Source organism: Nomascus leucogenys, chromosome 2, assembly GCF_006542625.1.
Source record: "Nomascus leucogenys isolate Asia chromosome 2, Asia_NLE_v1, whole genome shotgun sequence".
In the NCBI taxonomy this organism is placed as follows: domain Eukaryota; kingdom Metazoa; phylum Chordata; class Mammalia; order Primates; family Hylobatidae; genus Nomascus; species Nomascus leucogenys.
The window spans coordinates 116824867-116847786 of NC_044382.1; the positions used below are offsets into that span (position 1 = coordinate 116824867).

General features: G+C 37.3%; 1 protein-coding gene across 2 annotated transcripts in view; it reads left to right on the top strand.

Annotated features, from left to right (window-relative positions):
• The window catches only part of FER (FER tyrosine kinase), a 452653-nt gene that overhangs the window by 50411 nt on the left and 379322 nt on the right, over positions 1–22920 (top strand). The gene's annotated exons all lie outside the window — the stretch shown is intronic.

Consider the following 22920-nt stretch of genomic DNA (forward strand, 5'->3'; position numbering starts at 1 on the left):
CAGTACAAAATTATTAGTATATTGTTGAGTTAGTCACTCTTAAAACATCCATTAGATGAATAATGTATTTTTTTAAATCCAAGATTATTCTGTCATATAAAAATAAGGGCCAGAATTGTACTGTTAATTGTTCTTTGAAAACATTGAAGAAGAAATCTTAAACTCCAATAGTTCTTGGATTCTTGCTCTGTTACTTCCAATGTCTTATTTAAATATCATATTTCACTATCTTTATTCCAAGTTAAAAATAAATCTTTTTAACTTTAGAATGTTAAAAAAATTAATCTTCTTTCACTTTTGGGTCTTAGGATTTGAGTACATTTTAGAGGAAAACTCTGTTACCTGTGGAGACCGTGTATATAGTGTGTTTGATCAAGTAAGGATTTGTAATTCTGTTAAGAGCCCAGTAATGTTAATATCTTTAACTTCCTTTCTGGGCCAGTATCTAGTCTGAAGGTAGAGCTGCCAGAGATGGCCACAAAAAATACAGGACACCATTTGAATTTGCATGCAGTATTTAGGACAAACATACATTAAAAATTATTTGTTATTTATCTGAAATTCAAATTTAACTGGATATCCTTTATTTTATTTGGCAATTTCATCTGTGGGTATAAGCCTGCTATTAATGTTAATGGGAATAGATAGGGAAAGTACTTTTGGTATTTTAAAAGTCACATTTTATTTAATCTTCTTGTTTTTGGTAAGCTACCTGGTGTTTCTGAGTCCAAAGTCTTTCTGCTTCATTTATCCCTCTTGTTTTCTTTTCTTTTTTTTTTTTTTTTTTTTCCCGAGATGCAGTCTCACTGTCTCGCCCAGGCTAGAGTACAGTGGTGCAATCTTGGCTCACTAAAACCTCCGCCTCCCGGGTTCAGGTGATTCTTGTATCTCAGCCTCATGAGTAGCTGGGATTACAGGTGCGTACCACTACACCTGGCTAATTTTTGTATTTTTAGTGCAGATGGGGTTTCATCATGTTGGCTAGGCTGGTCTTAACTCCTGACCTCAAATGATCTACCTGCCTCGGTCTCCTGAGCTTTACCGTAGTCATCTGACCTCATAAATCTTGACCTCCCTTTTGCAGAACACTTAGGTTTTAACTTTTCCTCGTATGCTAATTAGTTACCACTTACCTGCTTTTCATTTTCTTACATTCTGTTGACATGTCTTATTTGCCATTGTCACATAGTTTCTATTTTCTTTGTTATTGCTAATTTATACATTAAATCAACAGTTGAACAATGGTTGAGAACTCACAGAAAATCAAGGAGTATGTCAGCTTTTCCTCTTTTTTTTTCTCTTTTAGGATCTTGCTCTGGCATCCAGGCTGGAGTGCAGTGGTACAGTCATGGCTCATTGCAGTGTTGACCTCCCAGCTCAAGCAATCCTTCCACCTCAGCTTTCTAGGGAGCTGACACTATAGGCATGCGCCACCATAACTGGCTAATTTTATTTTTTATTTTATAGAAACGGGGTCTCAGTACATTGCCCAGGCTGACCTTGAACTTCTGGGCTCAAGCAATCCTCCCACCTTGGCTTCCCAAAGATCTGGGATTATAGGCATGAGCCACTGTGACCAGCTATTCTTTCCTCTTAACACAGAAAAACTATGATTTATTCTACCTATAAGTAAAGTCTACCTTTTTTAAAGAGGATTGTGCTTTTCGTATTATATCTTAAAAAATCTTTGCCTGATGCAAAGTTAAAGAGTTTTGCCTGTGTTATCATCTGGAAATTTTTATAGTTTTAAGTTTTGTGTGTAGGTCTATGATTTATTTTTATTTAATTTTTGTACATGTGGCAAGCTATGGACTGAAGTTCATATTTTTTTCTTTTTTTGCTTCTGGATATCCATTTGTTCTAACATCATTTGTTGAAAACACTAAGCTTTCTCCATTGAATTTGCATCTTTGTTTAAAATCAGTTGACCATAATGCGAGTCTATTTTTGTACTCTTTATTCTGTTCCATTCATATTTTTGTCTATCATGACACCAGTAACACATTTAATTATTTGTTCGTTGATAATAATATCAAAGTCAGGTAGTGTACAGTAGTCATCCCTTATTCATGGGAGATATGTTCTAATATCCCCAGTAGATGCCTGAAGCTGTGGATAGTACTGAACGTCCATTGTTGCCAATCAGAATATGTTTCTGTTCATGCCTTCCACCCACGCATTTAATTCCTTTTCCATCTTAACTAAGCACTTAATCACGCACTATGCATATAACTTTTGCAGTTTGAAGTGCAACATCAAAAATTCAAAGGCACAAATTTCCTTTTTCTTCTTTTTCACAGTTGCATGGATGGAAGATTCATTCTTACCGTAGCTCTTAGCAACCTCAGCATATGTTTTTTTTCTTTCCTGAAGTTGAGAACTTTCATCCCTTCACCCAAAGGAGACACTTTCTGGCTTCTTTTTGGCATATCCAAATTACCAGCATCACTATCCTTGCATTTTGGGGCTATTATTAAGTTAAATAAAGGTTCCTTAAACACAAGCACTGCTATAGCAGGACAGTTGATCTGATAACTGAGATGGCTACTAAGTGAGTAATATTCAAGTAGCATATACAGCATGGATACACTAGACAAAGGGATGATTCATATCCTGGGCAGGGACAGAGTGGGGAGGCTAGGTATTTCATCATACTACTCAGAGCGGTGTCACCTTAAAACTTACGAATTGTTTATTTCTGGACTTTTCCATTTTTGGACTACGTGCAATCGAAACTGCAGGAAGGAAAACAACAGATTAAGGGGTACTACTGAACTTATATTTTTTTCAAAATTATTTTGTCTTTTCTAAATCCTGTGCCTCTCCTTATGAATTTTAGGAGCACCTTACCAATTATTTTTTTTTTAAAAGGCTACTGGGATTTTGCTTGGAATTATATTGAATGTATAGATAAATTTGGGGAAAATCTGTATCTTAACACTGTTGGGTCTTTCAATAAATAAAAATAGTATACATTTTAAATTGTTAAAAAATAATTCAACTTTTATTTTAGATTCTGGGGGTACACATGCAGGTTTGTTACCTGGATATATTGTGTGATGCTGAGGTTTATGGTATGAATGACCCCATTACCAAAGTAGTGAGCATAATACCCCATAGTTTTTCAGCCTTTCCCCCCGTCCTTCCCTCTCCCCTCTAATATTCTGTAGTGCCCATTTTTTCCGTCTTTATATCCTTGTGTACCCAATGTTTAGCTGCCACTTAAAAGTGAGAACATGGAGTATTTGTTTTTTTTTGTTCCTGTGTTAATTTGCTTAGGATAATGGCCTCCAGCTGCATACATGTTGCTGCAAAGGGCATGATTTCATTCTTTTTTATGACCATATAGTATTCTATGGTGCATATGTGCTGCATTTTCTTCATCTAATCCACCATTGATAAGCAATGAGGTTGATTCCATGTCTTTGCTACTGTGGATAGTGCTATGATGAACATACAAATGTAGGTGTCTGTTTGGTGGAACTATTTATTTTCTTTTGGCTATATACCCACTAATGGGACTGCTAGGTCTAATGGTAGTTCTGTTTTATTTCTTTGAGAAATCTCCGGAGTGCTTTCCCTAGTGGAGTGGCTGAACTAATTTACATTTCCACCAATAGTGTATTAAGTGTTTCCATCTCTCCACAACCTCACGAGCATGTGTTGTTTTTTTGACGTTTTAATTATAGCCATTCTTACTGGTGTGAGATGGTATCTCATTGTGGTCTTGATTTGCATTTATCTGATAATTAATGACGTTGAGCATTTTATCATGTGTTTGTTGGCCACTTGTATGTCTTCCTTTGAGAAGTATCTGTGAATGTCCTATGCCCACTTTTTAATGTTTTTTTTTCTTGATGATTTGTTTAACTTCTGTGTAGACCATTAGTCCTTTTTGGATGCATGGTTTATGGTTATTTTCTCTCATTCTGTAGGTTGTCTGTTTACTCTGTTGATAGTTACTTTTGTTGTATAGAAGCTTTTTAGTTTGATTAAGTCCCACTTGTCAATTTTCATTTTTGTTGCGATTGCTTTTGAGAATTTAGTCATAAATTTCTTCCCACAGCTGATACCCAGAATGGTATTTCCCAGGTTTTCTTCTAGGATTCTTATAGTTTGAGGTCTTACATTTAAATCTTTAATCCATTCTGAATTAATTTTTGTACATGGTGAAAGGTAGGGGACAGGTTTCATTCTTCTGCATATAAAGCTAGCCAGCTATCCCAGCACCATTTATTAAATAGGGAGTTCTTTCCCTGTTGCTTATTTTTGATGAAAGATCAGATGGCTGTAGGTGTGTGTTGTTTTTTTTTTTTTTTAATTTCTGTGTTTTCTAATCTGTTCCATTGGTCTATGTGTCTGTTTTTGTACCACTACCATGCCGTTTTGGTTATTGTAGCTTTGTGGTATAGTTTGAACTTGCGTAACGTCAAGCCACCGGCTTTGTACTTTTTACTTAGGACTACTTTGGCTATTTGGGCGACTTTTTGGTTGCATATGAATTTTATAGTAGTTTTTTCCCAGTTCTGTGAGAAATGACAGTAGTTTGATAGGAATAGTGTTGAATCTAGATTGCTTTGGGCAGTATGGGCATTTAATGGTATTGATTCTTTCAGACCATCAGCACAGAATGTTTTTCCAATGGTTTGTGTCATCTGTGATTTCTTTCAGCAGTGTCTTGTAGTGCTTCTTGTAGGGATCTTTTATTTTCTTGGTTAAATGTATCCCTAGGTGTTTTATTTTATTTTTTTGTTTCTATTGTAAATGGCATTGCATTCTTGATTTGGCTATCAGCTTGAATGTTATTGGTGTATAGAATTGGTGCTGATTTTTCTAATTTATTTTGTATCCTGATTGTTTACTGAAGTAGTTTATCAGTTTCAGGAGCCTTTTGGTGAAGTACTTAGAGCTTTGTAGGTATAGACACATGTCATCCATTAAGAGAGATAGTTTGACTTCTTTTCTTATTTGGGTGCCTTTTATTTTTTTCTCTTGCCTGATTGTTCTGGCTAGGACTTCTAGTACTATATTGTATTGGAGTGGTGAGAGTGTGCATCCTTGTCTTGTTCCAGTTCTCAAGGGGAATAGCTCAAGCATTTGCTGTTCAGTATGATGTGGGCTGTGTGTTTGTCACAGATGGCTGTTACTGTTTTGAATTATATTCCTTCCATGCCTAGTTTATTGAGGATTTTTATCGTGAAGCAATGATGGATTTTATCAAACGCCTTTTCTACATCAATTGAGATTATTATATGGTTTTGTTTCTAATTGTGTTCATGTGACAAATTACAGTTATTGATTTGTATATGTTGATCCAACCTTACATTGCAGGAATGAAGCCTATTGGATCATGATGAATTAATTTTTTGATGTGCTGCTTGATTCGGTTTGCTACTAATAGTATTTCATTGAGGATTTTTGTGTTTATGTCCATCATGGATATTGACCTGTAGTTTTCTGCTTTTGTTGTGTCTGCCAAGTTTTGGTATCAGTGTGATGCTGGCTTTTTAGAATGAATTAGGTAGAATTCCCTTCTACTTGATTTTTTGGAATAGTTTCTGTAGAATTGGTACTACTTCTTTGTACATCTAGTAGAATTTGGCTGTGAATCCATTTAGTCTGTTTTTTTTTTTTTTAATTGGATAGGTTTTTTTAATTACTGATTCAATTTGGAGCTGGATATTGGTGTTTTCAGGGTTTCACTTTCTTCCTTGATATGGTTTCGCTGTGTCCCCACCCAAATCTCATCTTGAATTGTAACTCCCACAATTCCCACGTGTTGTGGGAGGTGACTGAATTATGGGAGTGGGTCTTTCCTGTGCTGTTCTCGTGATAGTGAATGAGTCTCATGAGATCCGATGGTTTTAAAAATGGGAATTTTCCTGCACAAGCTCTCTTTTGCCTGCTGTCATCCACATAAGATGTGATTTGCTCCTCCTTGCCTTCCACCATGTTTGTGAGGCCTCCCCAGCCATGTGGAACTGTAAGTCCAGTTAAATCTCTTTCTTTTGTAAATTGGCCAGTCTCAGGTATCAGCAGCGTGAAAACAGATTAATACAGTAAATTGGTACCAGTAGAGTGGGGCATTGCTAAAAAGCTACCTGAAAATGTGGTAATGACTTTGGAACTGCGTAACAGGCAGAGGTTGGAACAGTTTGGAAGGTTCAGAAGAAGACACGAATATGTGGGAAAGTTTGGAACTTCCTAGAGACTTGTTGAATGGCTTTGACAAAAATACTGTTAGTGATATGAACGATAAGGTCCAGGCTGAGGTGGTCTCAGATAGAGATGAAGAACTTGTTGTGAACCGGAGCACAGGTGACTCTTGTTTTGTCGCAGCAAAGAGACTGGTGGAATTTTGCCCCTGCCCTAGAGATTTATCGAAATTTGAACTTGAGAGAGATGATTTAGGGTATCTGGCAGAAGAAATTTCTAAGCAGCAAAGCATTCAAGGGATGACTTGGGTGCTGTTAAAGGCATTCAGTTTTATAAAGGAAGCAGAGCATAAAAGTTTGGAAAATTTGCAGCCTGACAATGTGATAGAAAAGAAAATCCCATTTTCTGAGAGAAATTCAAGAAATTTACATAAATAACAAGGAATTGAATGTTAATCACCAACAGAATGGCAAAAATGTCTCCAGGGCATGTCAGAGGTCTTCATGGCAGCCCCTCCCATCACAGGCCTGGAGGCCGAGGAGGAAAACACAGTATTGTGGGCCAGGCCCAGGGTCCCTGTGTTATGTGCAGTCTAAGGACTTGGTGCCCTGCATCCTAGCTGCTCCAGCCATGACTAAAAGGGGCTAAGGTATAGCTTGGGCCATGGCTTCAGAGGGCACAAGCTCCAAGCCTTGGCAGCTTCCACGTGGTATTGAGCTTGCTAGTGCTTAGAAGTCAAGGATTGAGGTTTGGGAACCTCCTCCTAGATTTCTGAGGATGTGTGGAAATGCTTGGATGTCCCAGCAGAAGTTTGCCACAGGGGTGGGGCTCTCCTGGAGAACCTCTGCTAGGGCAATGTGGAAGGGAAATGTGGGGTTGGAGCCCCCACACAGAGTCCCTACTGGGGCACTGCCTAGTGGAGCTGTGAGAAGAGGGCCACCGTCTTCCAGACCCCAGAATGGTAGATATACTGACAGCCTGCACCGTGCGCCTGGAAAAGCTGCAGACACTCACCAACAGTCTGTGAAAGCAGCTGGAAGGGAGGCTGTACCCTGCAAAGCCACAGGTGCAGAGCTGCCTAATACTATGGGAACCCACCTCTTGCATCTACGTGACCTGGATGCAAGACATGGAGTCAAAGGAGATCATTTTGGAGCTTTGAGATTTGACTGCCTCACTGGATTTCAGACTTGCATGGGGCCTGTAGCCCCTTTGTTTTGGCCAGCGTCTCCCTTTTGGAATGGCTGTATTTACCTAATACCTATACTCCCATTGTATCTAGGAAGTAACTAAGTTGATTTTGATTTTACAAGTTCATAGGCGGAAGGTACTTGCCTTGTCTCAGATGAGACATTGGACTGTGGACTTTTGAGTTAATGCTGAAATGAATTAAGACTTTGGGGGTCTGTTGGGAAGGCATGATTGGTTTTGAAATGTGAGGACATGAGATTTGGGAGGGGTCCAGGGTGGAATGATATGGTTTAGCTGTGTCCCAACCAAAATCTCATATTGAATTTTAACTCCCACAATTCCCATGTGTTGTGGGAGGAACCCGGTGGGAGGTGATTGAATTATGGAGGCAAATCTTTCCTGTGCTGTTCTCACGTTAGTGAATGAGCCTCATGAGATCTGATGGTTTTAAAAACGGGAATTTTCCTGCACTAGCTCTCTTTTTGCTTGCCGCCATCCACGTAAGATGTGATTTGCTTCTCCTTGACTTCCACCATGTTTGTGAGGCCTCCCCAGCCACGTGGAACTGTAAGTACAGTTAAACCTCTTTCTTTTGTAAATTGGCCTGTCTCAGGTATGTCTTTATCAGCAGCATGAAAACAGACTAATACATTCCTGATTCAATCTTGAGAAGTTGCGTGTTTCCAGGAATTTGTCCATTTCCTGTAGATTTTCTAGTTTGTTTGCATAGAGGTGTTCGTAATAGTCTCTGAGGATCTTCTGTTTTTCTGTGAGTCAGTTGTGATGTCACCTCTGTGATTTATTATTGTGCTTATTTTGCATCTTCTGCCTTTTTCTTTGTTGGTCTAGCTAGTGGTCTATCAACCTTGTTTATCCTTTCGAAGATCAAAGTTTTTGTTTTGTTGTTTGTTTGTATGGATGATTGGATATCAATTTCATTCAGTTGTTCTTTGGTTTTAGTTACTTCTTTTGCTATCTGTAGGGTTAGTTCTTGTTTTTCTTGATCTTCTAGGTATAGTATTAGATACTGAATTTGAGATCTTTCTACCTTTTTGGGGTGGTGTTTAGTGCTATATACTTTTCTCTGAACACTGCTCTTGTTGCGTCCCATAGATTCTGGTATGCTGTTTCTCTATTTTCATTTATTTCAGAAAATGTTTTGATTTCTGCCTTAATTTCATTGTTTACCCACAAGTCATTCTGGAGCAAGTTGTTTAATTTCCATGTAATCGTGTGGTTTTGAGATATCTTCTTGGTTTTGACTTCTACTTTTATTTCACTGTGGTCTAAGAGTGTTGTTGGTATGATTTAGATTTTTTTTTTAATTTACTGGGACTTGTTTTATGGCCAAGCATGTGGTTGATGTTAGATTATGTTCCATGTCAGATGAGAATAATGTGTATTCTGTGTATGATACATGGAATATTTCCTAGATTTCTATTAGATCCAGTTGGTCAAGGATTGAATTTCAGGTCAGAATTTCTTTGTTAGTTTTCTGTCTCAGTGATCTGTCTGATGCTATCAGTGGGGTGTTGTGTGGCTGTCTGTGTCTTTTTATAGGTCTAGATGTATTTTTTTTGTGAATCTAGGTGCTTCAGTGTTGGGTGCATATATTAAATATAAGTTAAGTCTTCTTGTTGAATTAAATTCTTTATCATTATTATCATTATTACTTGTTGTCCATTTTTTTTTTTGTTGGTCCAACATTTGTTTTATGTGATATAAGAATAGTTTCACTATTCTTTTTTGTTTTCTGTTTGTGGATCTTTCTCTAACCCTTTACTCTGTGCCTATGGGTGTCAACATGTAAGAATGGGTTTCTTGAAGACAGCAGATGGTTGGGTTTGTTTTTTTAATCCAACCTGCACCTCTGTGCCTTTTAAGTGGAGTAGTTAGGCAGTTTACATTCAATATTAATATTAATATGTGAGATTTTGATCCTATTGTGAAGTCATTAGATGATTACTTTGTAGTTTGTATTGTGTGGTTCCTTTATAGGGCCTGTGTGCATGTTTTTGTGGTAGCAGGTATTTTCGTTGTTATTGTTTCCTTGTTTAGAACTCCCTTAAGGATCTCTTGTGAGGCGACCTGGTATAGAATTCCCTTAGCACTTGCTTGTCCGGAAAATATTTTATTCCTCCTTCACTTACGATGCTTAGTTTGGTGAGATGTGAAATTCTTGATTGGAATTTCTTTTCTTAAAGATGGCTGAAACTTCACCCCTAATCTCTCCTGGTTTATAAGATTTCTGCTGAGAAGTCCACTGTTAGCCTGACAGAGTTCCCTTTGCACATGTGATCTGACCTTTTTCTCAGGTGCCTTCAAGATTTTTTTCTTTAGTTTAGACCTTGGACAGTCTTGTGACAATATGTCTTGTTGCTGTTCATTTTGTATAACATCTCACAGGTGTTACCTGGATTTTTTGTATGTGGATATCTACCTCTCCAGTAAGATTAGGGAAACTTTTTTTGAATTATTCCTTCAAATATATTTTCCAGGTTGTTTACTTCTTCTCCTTCTTTCTCAGGAATGACAATAACTTGTAGGTTTGGTTGCTTTACCTAATCCCGTATTTCTCAGGGAGTTTGTTTATTTTAAAAAATTCTTTTTTATTTATTTTTGTCTGACTGCATTAGTTCTGAAGACATGTATTTAGGCTCTGAAGTTTCCTCTGAAGCTTTCAGTTGTCTTTTGAAACTCCTTAAGTGAGTTTTTCAACTCCGTAAGCTCTGACTGATTTTTCTTTAAGATGCTTATGTATTCCTTCATTGCCTGGATTGCTTTTGAAGTTTCTTTGTGTTGAATTTCATCCTTGTCTTGGATCTTGTTAATCATTCTTGTAATACATGCTTTTCCATGCTTTGAATTTTTTGTTTTGTTTTGTGTTTTAGACAGGTTCTTGCTCTGTTGCCCAGGCTGGTGTGCAGTGGCATGATCACAGCTCCCTGCAGCCTTGATCTTCTGGGCTTAAGTAATCCTCCTATCTTAGCTTCCTGAGTAGCTGGGCCTACAAGTGTGGACCACCATGCCTGGCTAATTTTTGTATATTTTGTAGAGATGGGATATTACCATGTTGCCCAGGCTGTTCTCAAACTTCTGGGCTCAAGTGATCCTCCTGCCTTGGCATCCCAAAATGCTATGATTACAGGTGTGAGCCACCATGCCAAGCCTGTGCTTTAAATTCTTTATCTGTCATTTCTGAGTTTCCAGTTTGGTTACAGACAATTGCTGGAGAGCTGGTGTGATCCTTTGGTGGTGTCACTACATTCACATTTTTCATGGTGTTAAAATTCTTGTGCTGGTTTCCTTCTCGTCTGGAGGTGCTGGCACTTCTAATTTTTGTAATTATTTTTGTGCAGGTAGGATTTTTTCTTTTTTCTTTCTTTTCTTGTGATATTATTGTTATTTTTTAATTTCTCTTTTCCTTTCCCCTCTTTCCTAGGTAGTGTGACTATAGAGAATGTTCAGTAATGTCTTTTTGGCTCTGCCATATGGACTTCTGTTGATGGATTTTATACTGGGCTTTTGTATTGGGCTGTCTTTATATTTCAGCCAGTACATAGCGCTTATAGGTAAGAAGTGGCTGTGGCTAACACAGCTGGGTGTGTATACTTGATCCTCGCTTACTGAGAGAAGCTCTCTGTTGCCTCAGGAAATTGATTAATCCGTGTAGTGCACAGTGGTCTGAGTTCCCTGCTCAACTCTCCGGGCTGGGGAGCAAGATGTGTGGGGCCGGACTGGGCAGGCCTGCCTACCTGTCCCCCAGTGGCAGGCAGAAGCACCAGCACTGAGGGAGAATCCAATGGGTGTCCACCAAGTGCTCAGAGGTGTGCCTAGGAAACCTTCTCAGCCCCAAGTTCTTTGCCTGGGGTGAGAGAGTTGGTCAAACTCCTAATCCAGGAGAGTGGGTATTCCAGATGCCTCGACATGGAGAGTACTGCAGCACCACAGTCTCTGTACAGGAATGGTGGGGCAGGTCAGGTTGCTGATTCAGAAGAGTAGGTGCTCCCGGTGGAGATCTGCTTGGTGTTGAGCAGAGAGGGCCCAGCTGCAATACGGTGTCTTCATAGGAAGGGTTGGATACTCAGTCTGCTGACCTAGGTGAGCAGGTGTTTCAGCTGTCTGGAGATCTGCCTGGGGGTGAAGAAGAGAGGGCCCTCCTTTACCTGTATCTTTGCACAGAGAGGGTAGGGTGGCTCATGCTTCCAATCCGGGCATGCAGGTTCTTTGAATGCCTGGAGACCTGCCCTGGTGAGGAGCAGAGAGGGCCCTATTGCCCCATGATCTATGCACAGGAAGGGTGGGTGGGTCAGCCTGCTTCTCCAGGTGAGCAAGTGCTCCAAGTACCTGGAGATCTGCCTGGCCATGGAATGGAGAGGACCCTTCTATCCCACAGTCTATGTCCAGGAAGGGTAGGGCATCCCAGGCTGCTGAACCAGGCAAGTGGGTGCTCTGAATGCCTGGAGATCTGCCTAGGTGTGAAGTGGAGAGGGCCTCCCTGCACCAAGATCTGTGAATGGGAAGGGTGGGGCAGGTCATGCTGCTGATTCAAGTGAGTGGATGCACCAGATGCCTAGAGATCTGCGTGGGTATGGACTGGAGTGGGCCCCAAAATACCACATTGTATTAACTTAATTTTCAAATATATATATATATTTTGCCATGGATCTCTTTGTTACTAATTTTAAATTTAATTTCATTGTTTGTCAAGAATCTATTTTGTATCAGTTGAATGTTTAAAAATTTATGAATATTTGTTTCATGGCCCAGAAAATAGTTGGTCTTGGTAAATACTGCATGTGCAGTTGCTAAGAAGTATGTATTCTGCTGTTGTTGGTTAGAGTGTTCCATAGATGACAGTAAAGTGAAGATGGTTAATAGTGGTTTTTAAGTCTTCTATTTCTGTATTAGTCAGGGTTTTCCAGAGAAACAGAACCAATAGGAGATATATATATATATATATATTATATATATATATACACATACGCACATATATATACAAATATATATATATGATTTATCATGGAAGTCTAGAAGACACACAGTATGCTGTCTGCAAACTGGAGAACTAGGAAAGACAGTGCTGTAATTCAGTCTGAGTCTAAAGGCCAGAGAACCAGAGGTATCTCCTGTGTAAATCCCAGAGTAAGAAGGCCCAAAAACCTAGAGTTCTGATTCTTGAGGGCAGGAGGAGACGAATATCTGTTCCAGAAGAAAGAGAGTGAATTTTCACTTCCTCCTCCTTTTTGTTCCATTAGACTGTCAATAGATTAGATGATGCTTGTCATGGAATCTTCTGGTGGATCTTCTTAGTTGCCTGATTCAAATGCTAATCTCTTCTGGAAACGCTCTCAAAGACACACAGAGACGTGTTTCACCAGTTATGTGCAGTTCCCTTGAGCCAGTCAAGTTGACACATAAAATTAAACATCACAGTTTCTTTACTCATGTTTGTCTACCTGTCCCATCAGTTGAGAGAGGGATGCTGAAATCTCCCGCTGTAACTGTGAACTTGCCTGTTTCTCTTTGCAATTTATTAATCCATTTTTCTTATATTTTGATTCCCTATTATTAGATGCATAAATGTTTAGAAATGTTATATCTTCTTGACAAATAAATTAACTTGTTTATTGGGTGGGAAATGTTTAGGATTTTTATTTTCTCCTTATTGATTAGGCCCTTTATCACTGAGAAATTACCTTAACTCTGGTAATATTCTTTGTTGTGAAATCTAAGCTGTCTGATATTAATATAACCACACTGGGTTTCATTTGACTGTTAGCATGGTATGTGTTTTTTCGTCATATATTTGGTATATTTGAAGTGGGTTTTTGTAAGTAACATATAGTTGAGTCTTGCTTTGTTTCCTAATGTGACAATCTCTGCTATTTAGTTTGTGTGTTTAGACTATTTCATTTAATGTGATTATTGATATGATTATGTTTAAATTTATCATCTTACATTTGTTTTCTCCTTATCTTGTCTGCTCTTTTTATGTTCTTATATTCCTTTCTCCTGTTTCTTTTGGATTGAGCATTTTTAAAATGTGACTATTTTTATCTCCTTTATTGAATTATTACCTATAAATGTTCATTGTGTTATTTTAATGGTTGCTTTAAGGTCTATAGTATACATCTATAACTTACTATAAGTCTGTATTTTAGTGATACGTAGAACCTCATCTATAATAATATTCTTGCAAGAGTATACTTCACTTTCTCCCACCTATTCTTTGTGTTATTATTGTTACAACTTTGAATTATATGTCAGTTATAAATCCCATAATACATTATTATTTTTGCTGATTATCTTTTGAATAATTTAAATAATAAGTACATAATTCTTTATATTTGCTCATTGAGTTGCAGTGTATGGTAGTCTTCATTTCTTTATGTAGTTTCAGGTTTCTAGCTTGTATCATTTTCTTTCTGCTTGAAGAACTTCCTTTCACATTTCTTATAGTGCAAGTCTGTTGAAAAAAATTTTAGGTTTGAAAGTGTAAAAATATCTTTATGGTGTCCTTTGTTTTTGAAAACAATTTTTACATGTATAAGATTCCTGTTTGGCAATTTCTTTACATATTTTAAAGATGTTGCTGTATTATCATCTTACTTGTGTTGTTTCTGATGAAAAATTTGTGCCTAATGTTTTTTTCCTCTGGCTACACTTAAGGTTTTCCCTTTGTTACTGATGTTAAGCAATTCGTTATGTGCCTTTATGTAGTTTTCTCTACATTTTTTGTGCTAGGGTCTTGACCTTTTTAAACCCATGGGCTACTATAATTTTCATCAACTTTGGAAAGTTTTCAGGCATTATTTTAAAAAATTGTTTTTTATTTCTCCCTCTTCCTTTTCTCTTCTTTCAGGACCCTGATTACATATGGATTTGGCTGTTTAAAGTTGTCCTACAGTTTACTATGCTGTATTTTTCTTTCTTCTCTGTGTTTCATTGTGGTTAGTTTTTATTGTTGTCTTCTACTTCACTGACCTTACTTTTATTCAATGTCTAATCGGTTGTTAATTTTATCCACTGTATTTTTCAGCTCAGGTATTTTTATTTCCAACTTCGTTTCGTAACCCTATTAATGAGGTTAACTTTAATTCTTTCCCTGATCACTTATTTCCAGCAGTGTCTCTTCTTCCCTCACTCCTCCTTTTCTGGCAACAATACTTCCTTTCTTGCCAATATTTAAATTTAAATTGTGCCTGTGTACCATTCCTTCATCGTCTTGTACCTGCCAAAACTCAACTTTTCCTTTTGCTCCACGCCCATACTTTAGGGTGGAACAATTGGAGAGAATAAACAGAAATCAAGTAGTTGGGCCATTTCCATGTTAAAAACGAACAAGTCATAAATATCTCTAGTAGTTAGATTTGAATTCCTTTTATATCTTGTATCTCTTGACTTAATATATTTATTCTTTCCTCTAGTTTTGTGAATATATGGAATATAGTCCTTTTTTGGCAATTATTTTTTCATTCTGATCCAGAATTCAATACACAGTCACTTATTTCATTTATTTAATAGTTGTTGTATCTCTTCTGTGACTTTTTATCTAGAATACGAACATGAGAAATCACATGAACCTGTGATTTGGTAATTTTTCATTTAATTTATTTTACAGGAAAGGGGTCCCAGTTCAGACCCCAAGGGAGAGTTACTGGATCTCGCGCAAGAAATAATTTAGGACAGGTCCACAGTGCAAAGCAAAAGCAGGTTTATTAAGAAAGTAAAGTGGTAAAAGTACAGCTACTCCATACACAGAGTAGGGCGTTCCTGAAAGTGAGAGGAGAAATGTGTCCACCCTAGGTACAGTACTTGTTTATATACAGGATAAAAAAAGATCATGGGGAGGTGTGCTCTGTTACAAGGGTTTGTGATAAAGGATTACTTTTCTTAATTACTGTATTTTGCAAGAATTGATGTTATTATCTTTAAAGCAAAATTAGGAATGCTTCTGTTCTCCAGATATCATCAGGGTATCAGGATACTCCTAAGTCTGGATCTGTTTAGTAAACATTATCAATCTGTTTCCTTAACCATAAACATCTAGAGGCTAGCAATACCTAACTTTCTGGGCATGCAGCTCAGCAAGTTGCAGCCTCATTTTTCCTAGCCCTCACTCAAGATGGAATCACTGTGGTTCGAATGCCTCTGTTATTTATAGTTATTTTGAAGTGTGTACATTCTGTCTTTAATCCTGAGGGCATGTTTCTTGTGTGGTTTTCTTTTCTTTTTTTGCTCGTTTGTACTCCTATTGGAGGAAATAGTAGGAGATGGAGACCTAGGTAGCTATCTTTTTCCCCCAACTACCTGGTGTCTGTTTTTTCTTCATTCTCTGAGCACTTGTTTACTTTTTGGCATAAGAAGATATTCCAGTCTCATCTTGAATGTTGCTTTCTACATTCCTGGAATAAACCCTTTTTCCTAGGAGTCCTGGTTTCTTTTAGTGGAGAAAATATCTGAACATTCAACCAATTTACCATGTATGGAATTTTAGGTTTCACAGTATTTGCAATTACAAATAATGCTGCAATGGATAACTTTGAATAGATGTATTTTTGTAACATGGGTATCTTCACGTTGAATTTTTGGAAATGAGATTTCCAGGCCAAAATGTAAATGTACCTGTTATATTATTTATTTTTGTTATATATTGCCAATATAAATATAAATTTGTATTTCTATAAATTTCCTCTGTGGATCTTGTATCATTTTGCATATCCAGCAGAAACATAGGAGGATGTCAGCTTCTACTTAATCTGGGTAACAGAGTTTGTTCTTAGACTTTTGTATTTTTGTTATTCTGATAGGTAAGAAATAATATCTAGGGTGCTTTTATTTTATATTTCTCTAAAAAGAGTGAAATTAAACATCTTTCATATGTTTAACAGCTATGGTATTGTTAGGACCTGTTTCCTGTGCTGAAGATGAATTTTACTTTGTGTCTTCTTATTTATGTAAAATTATGTCTGTCTGCATACAGTCAACTTCTGAAATAGTACAGTGATAAATAGAATCTTCAAATGATGGAAGGTATTTAAAAGGAAGTATTGCCTTACCTTTTAAACATGAAGTGAATTGAAATATTGGTGATGTTACATATACCACATAGGAATAAAAAGTAATGAAAAATGCTTTTTGATGAATCAGTCTTATTATTTAGTAGTCACATAATACATCACGCCTATGATCCCAGCACTCTGGGAGGCTGAGGTGGGCAGATCACTTGAGCGCAGGAGTTCAAGATCAGCCTGGGCAACATGGCAAGATCCCATCTCTACCAAAAATAAAAGAAAATTAGCTGAGCATGGTGGCCTGGTCCTGTAGTCCCAGCTACTTGGGAAGCTGAGGTGGGAGGATCACTTTAGCCCAGGAGGCAGAGGTTGCAGTTAGCAGAGATCATGCCACTGCACTCCATCCTGGGCAACAAAGCAAGATACTGTCTCAAAAAAAAAAAAAAATTTGCAGTTGTTTCTTATTGCAGCCAGAGTTGTGAACCACTAGTCCAGGGAAACCGTGAAGCTTTGAAGAAAATGAAGAGAGGCTCTTATGAATGGGAAGTATCTAAAATTTCCTTTGAACTTGCGATTGAATATTTGAAAACTTCAGCTTTAGGGGAATTTAAGGAGTTGTCTTCTGGATTTCTATATTCCATAAAGAGACAGAGACTCCAAAAACATTCTTCTTATGTAATGGGCAAACTCACAATAAAAACTCTTGTCTCACAGAACCATTTATTTTGAGTTATTGTGTAGTGTACAGACTATGCATTCTTCATGGAATTTTTATGTTGCATTTAAAAAAAATTCAAGCAAAAAGAAAGCAAACAAGTAGTTGGAGGTGTAGTCTGCGGTGAAAAGCTATTTATAACAACTATTATTTAGGTATTTTTCAAGCTTGAGTCATCTTGTTGATTTATTTTCAATGTTTTAGTATAATTATAGCTCCAGTAGTAGTTTGTTCTTTAATCCAGCATTGTAGAATAAATACTTTTGGTATAATAAACTCAGAACACTTAAATTACTACCTGTTTATAGAATACTGATTTACCTCACTACACAGCTGTTAGTTCAAATTTAGAGGGCAAGAAAGGACTAATAATGCATTTCTAAAAGATATATGTTTTCCCCTTATGTGTAGTTTTCTCTTTTTCAAAAGTTGCATGCAGAGTTTACTTTCTTTATACATCATGTATTGATCTTAGTATAACTGGTACTATTTACCTCTATAGGCTTCCTAGGCATAAAATAGGCGTTGTAGGGTTTATGTTAATTATTCTAGAAGCCTGAGATGCTATTTAATGTATGCACTGATCTCTTTTTTGGGGTAAATGAGAATAAAATTTCTGTAAATTGAATTATTATTCCTCCTTTTTATTATGAAATAGGTGATGTGTTTATTTCTAGGAACCATTTTATTTTTGGTCACAAAACAACACTGCCAAAGAATCACATTTAAGAATTTAGAAAATTGGCCATATGCGGTAGCTCATGCCTGTAATATTAGCACTTTGGGAGGCCAAGGCGGGTGGATTGCTTGAGCCCAAGAGTTCTAGACCAGCCTGGGCATCATGGTGAAATCCCATCTCTACAAAAAATACAAAAAGAAAATTAGTTGGGCATGGTGGTGTGCGGTGTGTGCCTGTGGTCCCAGCTGCTCAGGATGTTGAGGTGGGAGAATCACCTGAGCACGGGAAGTCAAGGCTTCTGTGAGCCGTGATTGTGCCACTGCACTCTAAGCTGGGTGACAGAGCAAGACTTTCTCCAAAAAAAAAAGATAAGAATAAATCTTTTGAAATCACGTTTTACATTTCAGGTAAAAGCAATATTTTTAATAATATTAATATTAATATACAACTCAGAATTCTGAAAAATGTTCTAAAATTTTAAAATCTCAAATGAATAATTTGTTTTCCTGGGGCATTGGGAAATGTGTGCTGTCTTTTTCACTGTGTTAAAGTAGTCCTATTTCTAATTATCCAGTGAGATATTGGGGCGGTTAGATAAGATGATAGTTTTATTTAATTGTTCTGTTTAGGGAGATTTGAGAGATGGCTCATTACTTTAGTTAGAAAGGCAGTTACAGTGAGAGGCCTCTTTCATTTTCGTATCCATAGCTTCTCACAGAGCATGTCATATCAAGAGTGACTCACTAATCTTGCCCTAGAAGGACTTCTTTTTAGATGTACTCATACTACAAAGTAGGTAGCTTAAAGGAGTAGATAGCTTTTCCTTATGGCTCTTCACTTCTAATTTAATGATTAAGTACTAAATAGAAATTAAAGATTACTGTGTACTTTGTAACCAGTTTAAAAATATCCTCCTTAGTTTAAGCTAGATATTCTTTTTTATTTTTAGAAACAGGGTCTAGCTCTGTCGCTTAGGCTGGAGTGCAGTGGTGTGCTCATAGCTCACTGTAGCCTTTAACTCCTGGGCTTAAGTGATCCTCTCACCTCAGCCTCCCGAGTAGCAGGGACTGCAGGTGTGCACCACCAAGCCCAGCTTTTTGTTTTTTTTTTTTAATTTTTAGAGCCGGAATCTGACTGTTTTGCTCACGCTCGTCTTGAACTTTTGGGCTCAAGTGATCCTCCTGCCTCAGCCTGTAATCCCAAAGTGCTGGGATTATAGGCATGTCCCACTGCACCTGGCTAGTTAGTTATTCTTAAAGTAGTTTTTAGATATTAAGACCTTTAGGTTCCCACACTGCTCCCTCCAAGCATCAGGTTGTGTCAGGTCTAACACATTAAGAATTAGTTTTGTATTTGAATGTGAGCTCTTCCATTATTTAGCTGTGTGACTTTAGGCAGATTAATTTATCTGACATTCAAACTCCACATTTATAAGATGAAGATATTTTCTTCATAGTGTTGATAAAAGGAGTAAATAAGAGAAAGCCTGCAAGTGTGCAAGAGGTTGGTAATATTAATGAGTGAAGCCCCAGTACGTAAAAGAGGCAGAGAGCCTCTCTCTCATTTAGATAAGCAAAGTTAGCTTTAAGAGGAGTGGGGTTGGAAGGAACTAATGGAGACCATCAATTCCACCTGTTCATTCTGTGTGAGAGAAAAAAAGCACTTTTTTTGATAGAGATTCAGAAGTAAGTGTCTTGAGTATACAGATTAGTTTATACCTTCTGGGATTAAGAACTGAGTTTTAATTTTTTTCCCCCAGAAGTCTATTTGAGGAGTTTGAAAAAAGATAGATAAGACAGTAGATGAAAAGGTTGATTGGGTTGGAGGAGGAAAGAGAGGACTTTGTTTTTTAAAAAAATATTGAGCTGATGGGGCCAATGAAGGATAATCTGGAACTACAGGAAATAGAAAATAACAGAACATCTTGTCTAGGACATGGAAAGGGAATGGGAAAGAATGGAGAGCAGGAATATTAAAAAAAAAGAAGCTAAAGAAGAGATAAAAATCTCCCAGAATCCTAACTATAGTTCATTCTTCTCTTTAAAATTTCCAAATAGGCCATTATTGTTTTAACAGTGCTCTACTAGAGCTGGATCAACAAAGGAATCTTCTCTGGACGTTAGCTATAAAAGTCAAGGAGTTTATGGGGATGGCACTAAATAAGGAAGTAGCTATTAATAAATAGGAAAAGATCACAGGATGCTGGAACTGAAAGGGACTGTGAAGGTATTTTATTCAATGCTTAAGTTTTGGTAGGAGAAAACTGTTGAGGTTAGGCGATTTACTTCTGAAGAATAAAGGTGACTATGGCCAGTTATTTTTCTGGTTCCTGTTCTTCAGAAGAACAAGAAAGGTGGCCCTTAAGTCCAAGAGGAATAAAAGCAATTGTGGAGCACCAAGAAGCTGGAAAAGTATTGGGAAAGAAAAGGTAATATAATTTCTTAATTTCTTTTCTGGCCTGATCTGTGTTTGGATACTTAGATTTACTTTTTTAATAGCAGTAGTAATATCCTGGTAGTCATGTGGTTCTCTAACTTTTGAGACTGGACCGTGACTGAGCTAATGCAGCTCAGCATCTTTGGTACCAGTCATTAGAAACCAATTATTTAATTTGATTATATTGATTTTATTTAAAAATATTTAATTAATCTTTGTCCACATATTATTTTTGCTTTTATTTGGATTCATTTTGGTTATTATATTAGTGTTTGATGATCTGAGAATCTGCAATACTTGAAATAACAGAGTCTTAGGCCAGGTGCAGTGGCTCACGCCTGTAATCCCAGCAGTTTGGGAGGCCAAGGTGGGCGAATCACTTGGGACCAGCCTGGCCAACATAATGAAACCCTGTCTCTACTAAAAACACAAAAATTCCCAAGCATGGTGGCACATGCCAGTAATCCCAGCTACTTGGGAGGTTGAGGCAAGAGAATCACTTGAACCGAGGAAGTGGAGGGTGCAGTGAGCCAGGATTGCTCCACTGTACTCCAGCCTGGGTGATAGAGTGAGACTCCGTCTCAAAAAAATAACATGGTCTTAAAAGTTTCAACCTTTCTATTGTTAGAAAGGCTTTAACCAAGAGAAAGTGAAATTCTGCTGACATTGAAGGTCATAGTTAACTCAGATGATTCACCTTCCTCTGATTTATCAGGTAACCTTAGTCCTTTGGTTCTTTAAAAACCTTCACCAGATAGGACCATGCTTATAAATCTGGACACCAAGACGTAAATGATCCAGGGAAAGAGACTAGTCAATTCCTGCTGTATTTATAGGGTAAAATTTTTAAATATTATAAGAAAAATGAAGATATCCAAGAACTCATTACAGTGAGTTATACTGTTGAAGGAGTTTCATATATGTAAACAGTTTTTGAAAATTATTATATTATCATTATGAAAATTTTAATATCCCAAGGCTGACACAAATATTGTAGTGGTAGTCTTGCCTTTTTCATGCGTCTTGTGCTTGGGTTCATTGAGCTTCTTTGATCTGTATTTATTTTTCATCCAATTTTGAAAAACGTTAGCCATTATTCTTTGAATACTTTCCTTGTCTCTCCCTCTGTCTCCTTAGAGGTTTCCAAGTACACACATATTTTTTTGTTATTAAATTCTATAATATAATTATTTTTTTTTTGGAAAAATTATATGTATTTATGGTATACCTTGTAATATTTTGATATATATTGTATAATGATTACCACCATCAAGTTAATTAACTTATCTGTCACCTCACATAGTTATTATTTTCATGGGGAGAACACGTAAGATACAGACTCTCTTAGCAAATTCAAACTATATAATAAATTATTATTAACTAGTTATCATGGTGTACATTAGATCTTCAGGAGTTATTAATCCTGCATAACTGAAACTTTGTTCCCTTTGACCAAAATCTCCCCATTTTCTTCACCCCTATCTCCTGGCAATCATCGTTCTATTCTCTTTTTCTGAATTTGACTTTTTAAAATTCCACATATGGGTGAGATCATGCAGTATTTGTCTTTTTATGCCTGGCTTTTTCACTTAGCATAATGCCCTCTAGATTAATCCCTGTTCTCAAAAATGGCAGGATTTCCTTTTTTATGATTGAATAATATTCCATTATATATGTATATACACACACACACACATTTTATTTACTATAATTTCTTTATCCATTCATCTGTTGAGGGTTGTTCCTACGTCTTGCCTATTATGAATAACGCCTGTCCTAGTCCAAGTTCTGTTACTATAATAGAATTCCTGATATTGGGCATTTTATAAAGAAAGAGGTTTATGTAGCTTATAGTTCTATAGGCTGGGAAGTTCAAGGTCATCACCCTGGCTTCCGGTGAGAACTATTGTGCTGTGTCATAACACAGGGAGAAAAATAAAGGGAAGTGGACATATGCAAAGAGAGAAAATCCGGGGACTTTATAGCAATCCACTTTTGTGGGAACTAATCCATCGCTACAAGAGCTAATCCAGTCTTGCCAGAGTGAGGACTCACTATTGTGAGAATGGCACCAAGCCACCCACGTAGGAGCAGCCCTCATGACCCAAACACCTTCCATTAGGCCCTACCTACCAATACCACCACATTGGGGATCAAATTTTATTCTATTCTATTCTATTCTATTCTATTCTATTCTATTCTATTCTATTCTATTTTTGAGACAGAGTCTCGTTCTGTCGCCTAGGCTGGAATGCAGTGGCGCCGTCTTGGCTCACTGCAGCCTCTGCCTCTTGGGTTCAAGTGATTCTCCTGCCTCAGCTTCCTGAGTAGCTGGGATTACAGGCGGCCTGCCACCATGGCCAGCTAATTTTTGTATTTTTAGTAGAGACAGGATTTCACTATCTTGGCCAGGCTCGGACTTCTGACATTAAGTGATCTGCCCCCCTTGGCCTCCCAAAGTGCTGGGATTACAGGCATGAACCACTGTGCCTGGCCTGGGGATCAAACTTTAACATGAGTTTTGGTGGGGACAAGCAAATAATATGCAAGCTGTAGCAATATTACAATGAACATGAGAGTACAGGTATCTTTTTGTTACATTGGTTTTGTTTTCTTTGGCTATGTAACCAGAAGAGGGCTTGTTAGATCATATAACAGTTCTATTTTTAATTTTTTGAGGAACCTCGATATGTTTTACATAATGGGTGTCCTAATTTACATTTCCA